This window comes from Orycteropus afer, unplaced genomic scaffold (assembly GCF_000298275.1).
Source record: "Orycteropus afer afer isolate SDZICR_OR568_19922 unplaced genomic scaffold, OryAfe1.0 scaffold00143, whole genome shotgun sequence".
NCBI classification, from domain to species: domain Eukaryota; kingdom Metazoa; phylum Chordata; class Mammalia; order Tubulidentata; family Orycteropodidae; genus Orycteropus; species Orycteropus afer.
This window is the reverse complement of record NW_006921730.1, coordinates 5,497,439-5,504,323: the sequence shown is the minus strand read 5'-3', so window position 1 is coordinate 5,504,323 and position 6,885 is coordinate 5,497,439. Positions and strand designations below refer to the sequence as shown.

The window sequence follows — 6,885 nt, the reverse complement described above, 5'->3', positions numbered from 1 at the left end:
ATCTGTTTTTTGCACAGGCCAAATAGGTGAATTAAATGGGGATGTGGTGGGAATCATCACCCCTGCATCCTTCAAGTCCTTGATGGTGGCAGTAATCTCTACAACCCCTCCAGCGATGTGGTATTGCTTGCGATTTGCTATTTTTGTAGGTAGAGGCAGTTCTAATGGCTTCCACTTGTCTTTTCCTACCATAATAGCCCTTACTCCACATGTCAGGGATCCAATGTGGGAATTCTGCCAATTATGCATTCTGGAACTGGAGAAATCACTACAGGATGGGCTCAGGGACGCACTGGGCCCACTGTGAGATGCACCTTAGCTAAGACTCCATCAATAACTTGACCTCCATATGCCCCCACTCTGACTGATGGGTTACAATGACATTTTGGGTCTCCTGGAATTAATGTCAGTTCAGAGGCAGTGTCCAGTAATCCCCAAAAAGTCTGATTATTTCCTCTTCCCCAATGAACAGTCAATCTCATAAAAGGCCTCAGATCCCTTTGGGGAAGGCTGGGAGAAAGATTGACCTTATAGATTTTTGGCAATGTAGTGGGGTCCTTCCTCAAAGGGACCCAGCCTCCCCTTCATTCAAGGGGTTATGGGTCTGGAAACTGACTCAAGTCTGGGAATTGATTGAGAGGCCATGAATCTGTATTCTGGTGATTCAATCTAGGCTGCTGTTCATGTCACCAGCCACTCCTCGGAAGGAAGGTTGGGCAATCTACTTCCATAGTGATACTGCCTCGGAAACCCAAGGAGGGGTCGCTATGAGTTGGGTCTGACTCATGAGTCGATGGCACATAACAACAACAACAACATATAGATCAAGTAAATATTTAGTAGGTTTGCCATGTATTTCACTGCAGGAACACCATGCACAAGTAGCCAATGCCATAATTCCACACAAGTCAGACTATTCTGATTACTGCTCCAACTCTGCTGTCCATTATGGTAACCACGCCCAGCTTGCCTTTGTCAACTAAATGCTGCCTCTTGGCCCCTACTACCACAGGGTCCAATCAGCCCCATTGTAGTTAAGTGTCTTAGTTCAATTAGGGAAGTTTCCACTGTCAAATCAAGTTTACATAAAATCAATCACAGCAGTCTTCAAGGATGCTGGAGCTCCCTTCACGAATTTATTCCTCCCTGTACTGGTGAAAGGTGTGTCTTCTGGACTCTCCATTTCTGGCTCTAGAGGTCTAATCTGATAAATCCATTCTAACAGGCCAATTTCCCTAAGCCTCTGGATATCTTTTTCTACATTATACTAAGGCAGGTCTGGTACTTCAACTTGACTTAAGATAGGTCACTGCATAATCCATGCTTCAGTAAGCCAACCACATAAACTATTAGATCCTTTCCTAACCTCTCAAGCTGAAACACTGAATGAATGAAGAATGAAGAATCCATACTTAATGGGCCTAAATCAATAAACTCAGACTGATCCAATCTTACATTCCTTGCACCATTATCCCACATCCTCAGTAGCCATTCCCATACATATTATCCAGGTTTCTGTCTGTACATGTTAGCAAAATCAAGTAGGTCTTTTTGGGTGTAGTGTACCACCTCCTCAGTCACACTTTCTATTTCACCTTTTGGGGCTTGCTTGGACTTAACTTTAGTTATAGGTCTAGCAGCAAAAATGGGTGGTTGGGAAGCTCCTGAGAACATTCAGGAATGTCTTCCATGGCCTCTATCTCAGGCAATGACCCAGCAGGAACATTCAGGTTAATCCCATCAAACTGAAGTGGATAGGACAATGGTTTTACAGTAATCCCTTCAGATGGGAAGGATTCAACAGAATTTACAGGCTCCATATCCTGATCTTCCTGGCTATCTTCCCATATGTCCCTATTTCAGGTTTCAGGATCCCATTTTTTTCCCAATCAATTCCCTCACTTTAACTTCAGACACCATTCTGGGTTGGTAATTTAATTGGCATTGTAATTCAGCCATCCTTACAATAAGACTCTGGATTTGGTTTTTGGCAATATCATCTGTTACTAGAAGAAATAAGGCTTTCTTTCAGAGCATAACTGGAAACATTGAGGTCTTTTATGTGGTGCTTCAGCCAAGACTCAGCAGCCCTGAGCTCATCTTGCTCTTCCACTACTTTGTCTAGTTAAGGAGGACCAACCAACCAGCTTCCTTATACTCCTCATGCTGACAAAATTGCAGAAAAGTATAAAATATGGGATCATCCAGAGCCTCACTTCTCACAAGTACTTGATCTACTGGTGGTGCTATTTTGCATATTAATGTTGCCACCTCACACCACAGATTAGCAGGGCCCTCTTTACCAACAGAGTCAGGGTCTAGTCTCTTTATGATTAATCAAATTGGAGAACAATTTAGGAAGCCCATCCTTACAATTTTGTCTCTCTAGACCCCACTCTCAGTACCAAATGTGTTAGAGTGGGTTCTCTAGAGAAACAAAACCAGTAAAGCTTATATAGAGAGGGAAAGAGAAATTTATCTTAAGAAAATGACTCACACACTTGGCTGCCAAGTCCCAAGTTCTTGGATCAAATGTCAAGCTGGAGGCTCTTCCTGACTCATGCAGCTGTAGGGGCTGAGGAGCTCAAGGTTGGCAGGCAGTATACTGGCTGTTGACTCCAACGGATGATGAATCCAAGCTCTCCAGGCCGAATGTTGGATTGTTCATTCATGGACAGTTATAGGCAGAATCCCAATCCACAGAAGAGTGTCTCTTTTCCCAGGATGTCCATAAATATACTGGAAGCAGGCCACACCCCTAGGAAAACTCCCTTTCAATGGATTGGCTGCTCAAAACATATACATCTGATCCCATCACTGGAACAACCCACATCACAATTGCTTAAACCACACAGAATTGTGGTCCAGCCAAGTTGACACACAGCTCCAACTATCACACCTGCCATGCTGTTTGGTAATCTTGGGAGTGTGACATTTTATTTGTCAACCTTGGGTTTGTCAGCCTTAGCAGGCAGCAGCTACCTGAGGTAAGAGATGACTCCAGCTCTAGAAGACTGAAAGCAAGAGGCAGAACTGAAGCCCAAAATCAAGGGGCTTTCACCCAACCCCTAGAGTTGGCACTTTGAACTTGGAGTTTCAGCCTCCTAAACTATGAGAAACAACTCTCATTTGTTAAACCCATCCATTTGTGGTGTTTTTTGTTAAAGCAGCACTAGTAACCAAATCACTCCCTAGGCTCCCTTTTTCCCCTTTATAGTTATCATTCCCACAAACAAAAAAATTTGCATTCCTAACTCAATTTCAGGAGCTCTGGTAGCATAGTGCCTAAGGCACTTGACTGCTAACCAGAAGGCTAGCGGTTCAAACCCACCAGTCACTCCTCGAAAGGAAGGTTGGGCAATCCTACTTCTGTAGTGATATCGCCTTGGAAACCCAAGGAGAGGTTGCTATGAGTCGGGTCTGATTCGACGCCACATAACAACAACAACAACAACTCAATTTCACCTCTGCTTCCTGGAGAACTCATCTATGGAGGATTTATACTCTTCTTCTTTTTTTTTAAGTTTTGACACATGCATTATCTCATTTTATCCTGATAGTAATCCATATGGTAGGGATAGTAAGAGCATTTATATGCTTCATTTTGCAAATAGAAAAACTGAAGCTCAAAGTACTATGCTTACAGCTATTTTATGCTAAAGCTATTTATGGATTCTCCAGATATTTTCTGAGCCCAGTGCAGTACTCTTTACCTTAGAGATGTTGAGAGGAATAAATGACAACAAACAATGCCAGAAGAAGCTGTAATTGTGTATCTGCCAAACTTTGAGGAATTGGCAAAAACCTGAAAAGTACAAATGTTACAGTAGAGAAAAGCCATCCATTGTTAAACTATTCCATTTTGATTAAAGAAGAGAATTATGAAGTTTTCTTAAAATTTGTATACCACTCTCCTTTTTAAGACTTTGTTTTGTGCATTTTAAGACAATAATGCCAGTCAGAGTATTTCAAGTGTTCCTTTTACTATTATCAGATCAGAGCAGAGTCAAGTAATTTCCACATCTAAGGAAAATACTGTCATCCCCTTTTGAAATCACACCAGTTATTTTACGTAAATAAATTCTTTGTTTATGGTAATTATTGTTCTTTGCTAAAAGTCTGCTAGTCATTTTTTCTTTTCCTCTATTTTTTTTAAATAACTTTTGAACTAATAAATCACAAAACAAATTCATGTTTTAAGTAAAATTTGAAAAATATAGAAAAGTATGCAGATGGCAATACAAATCATCTATAATACTATTGCTATTAATATTTTGGTTGCAGGTATGTCTCATCTTTTACCTATATGTAATCATATGTACTTCATCCCCTAAGCCTAACACCACATCCCACCCCTAGGTATGGAAGTTGTGAATGTACTTCAACCCATGCAACTCAAAAAACCAAACCAAACTCACTGCCATGGAGTCTAATCTGACTCACAGTGACTCCTCCTTGGGTTTCCAAGGTGGTATCACTACGGAAGTGGATTGCCCAACCTTCCTTCCGAGGAGTGGCTGCTGGGTTTGAACCTCCAGCCTTCTGGTTAGCAGTCAAATGCCTTAGGAACTATACCACCAACTCAAAGGACCATGAAATTGACAGGTGGGAAGTCAGTGAAACCCAACTTCTACTTCCCAAATTAATTAGCAATATAAAACTTTTAAAATCTCCGATCTCACTGGGGTAGACTCTGTGCTTAGTTCTTCGGTATTTGTTTTTGCTGCTAAATCCTTAGATGCTACTCCTTTGGTCCTTGATTGAAGGAAAAGCATCTGACAGGTGATTGGACAACTTTTGCTCAGTGAAAAGAGTGGTACCTTGGGAATATATCCTGATCCTTGACAACACCAACTCCTTTACTTCTGAGTTCTTGTTCTGAAGCCCAGGTTGAGCCAGAACGGATTCTTGAAATGAACCTGGACCAGAATGAATCCCCCTGGGAAGTTCAGACACCAGGACAAACCAGCTGTGGGCAGCAGGGCTTTGAACAATAATCACATCTGGCTGACCTTGTCCAGTGGTGACTCACTGAAGGGTAGAGTCCCAGTTGCCTGAAATTCAGCAGTATATGTCTCTCTTCTCCTGTAAGTTGCTCATGTAATGGCACGTGACTGGAAGAGCTTCATACCCTAATGTAATACCACATACTTTTATGTCACACAAAGATGTGTGTCTGGACATTACAAATTTAGTTTAAGTCATACAAAAAAGTTTATCTCTACAATATTTTAAAGTTTGATTTAATGATACTTGTTGTTGTTGTTGTTGTTTGCCGTCTAATATAAAATCAAATGTACATACTGAGTGAAAGCAGATACAAAAAAGCTCTTGTTGATAAAAGTTGTCCCAAGCAGTCTTCCTAAAAGTGCATTATCTCCCAAGTTGCCCCTGGGAAATGGTCCTGGCAGGTCCCTGCCATTTTCTAAGGGGCAGGAAAAATCTGGCAGCCAACTTACTCCAACTGCTCCCTATTGGAGTTACATGAGTGCCACCTAGTGTCATCTGTTAGAGCTGAACGGGTCTGGTCAGACCATTACCGAAGAAAACCTAGGCCCTGAGTGCAGTAGTGATGTAAGCAAGACTGCACATATCTCGGAAGGAAGATGGGGAAATCCACTTCCGTAGTGATACTGCCTCGGAAACGCATGGAGGGGTCGCTATGAGTCGAGTCCAACTCGACAGCACACAACAACAACAACACGTATATCCAAGGAGTTCTGGTAGAATAGTGCCTAAGGCATTTGACTACTAACCAGAAGGCTGGCGGTTCAAACCCACCAGACACTTCTTGGAAGGAAGACTGAGCAATATACTTGGGTAAAGATTTACTGCCTTGGAAACCCAGTGGGGGTCACTATGAGTCAGAATAGACTTGATGGCTTTTCTGGTTACCTAGTGCCACTCTAACAGAAATAGTTTATTCTTACAATTTTTGGAGGCTAGAAGTCTGAATTCCAAGTGCCAGGCTCTGTGTGAAATGAAAGCCCCTTGACTTCAGGCTTCAGCTCTGCCTCCTGCTCCCAGCCCACTGAAGCTGGAGGCTTTTCTTCACTCGGCTGCTGGCTGCTAAGGCTGACAAACCCAAGGTCAACAAGTAACAAGGCACAGTCCCGATATGACCAAACTACACGGCAGGCCATTAATTCAAGTCCATTAGAAGTCCCAAGATGGGCAGAGCAGGCTGCTGAACAATGCCTCAGCTACATGCAGGGTCCAAGCGTGCCATAAGCTAGAGACCATTCCCAAAGCTGCTTCCTATATACAGGAAGCAGACCACATCCCTAAAGCAGCTCCTCAGCTGCTCACAGCAGATTGCCAGTCTCACCATGGGGAATAACTACTACCAGCTGCGTAGCCACTCAGCAAGGCCCAGCCAAGTTGACAACAACCTGAACTACCACAATGGCAGTGGGTTTGTTTTTTGTTTGGCACCTATATCCCATTAGTGATTGAGCCAGGATTAGGAATTGTGTCTTCTACTACAGTCTCTTCAGCTGGTGATAATCTCTGGAGTTTGGGAGAAAAGTGTCCTAAAGGCTACTTTTCTGCAGCTGTACTGTGCCAAAAGGAGGAGCCCTGGTGATGCAATGGTTAAGCACTCAGCTACTAACCAAAAGGTTGGCGTTCAAACCCATCCAGTGACTCTGGGGAAGATTACAATCTAGAAAACCCTATGGGGCAGTTTTATTCTGCATATAAGGTCACTATTAATTGCAATCAACTCAAAAGCACACAACAAGCTTCCAAAGACTTCTCCAAAAGAGTCAAAAGAGAACCTACACATTGGGAAAAAATATTTGGTAATAACATATCTGACAAGGGACTTATCTCTAGAATTTATAGAACACTCCAACACCTCAATAACAAAAAGACAAACAATCC

At 42.5% G+C, this 6,885-nt stretch overlaps 1 protein-coding gene across 1 annotated transcript in view; it reads left to right on the top strand.

Moving 5' to 3' along the window:
* Positions 1–6,885, top strand: part of LOC103201177 (cell cycle control protein 50C-like) — a 125,464-nt gene that overhangs the window by 75,729 nt on the left and 42,850 nt on the right.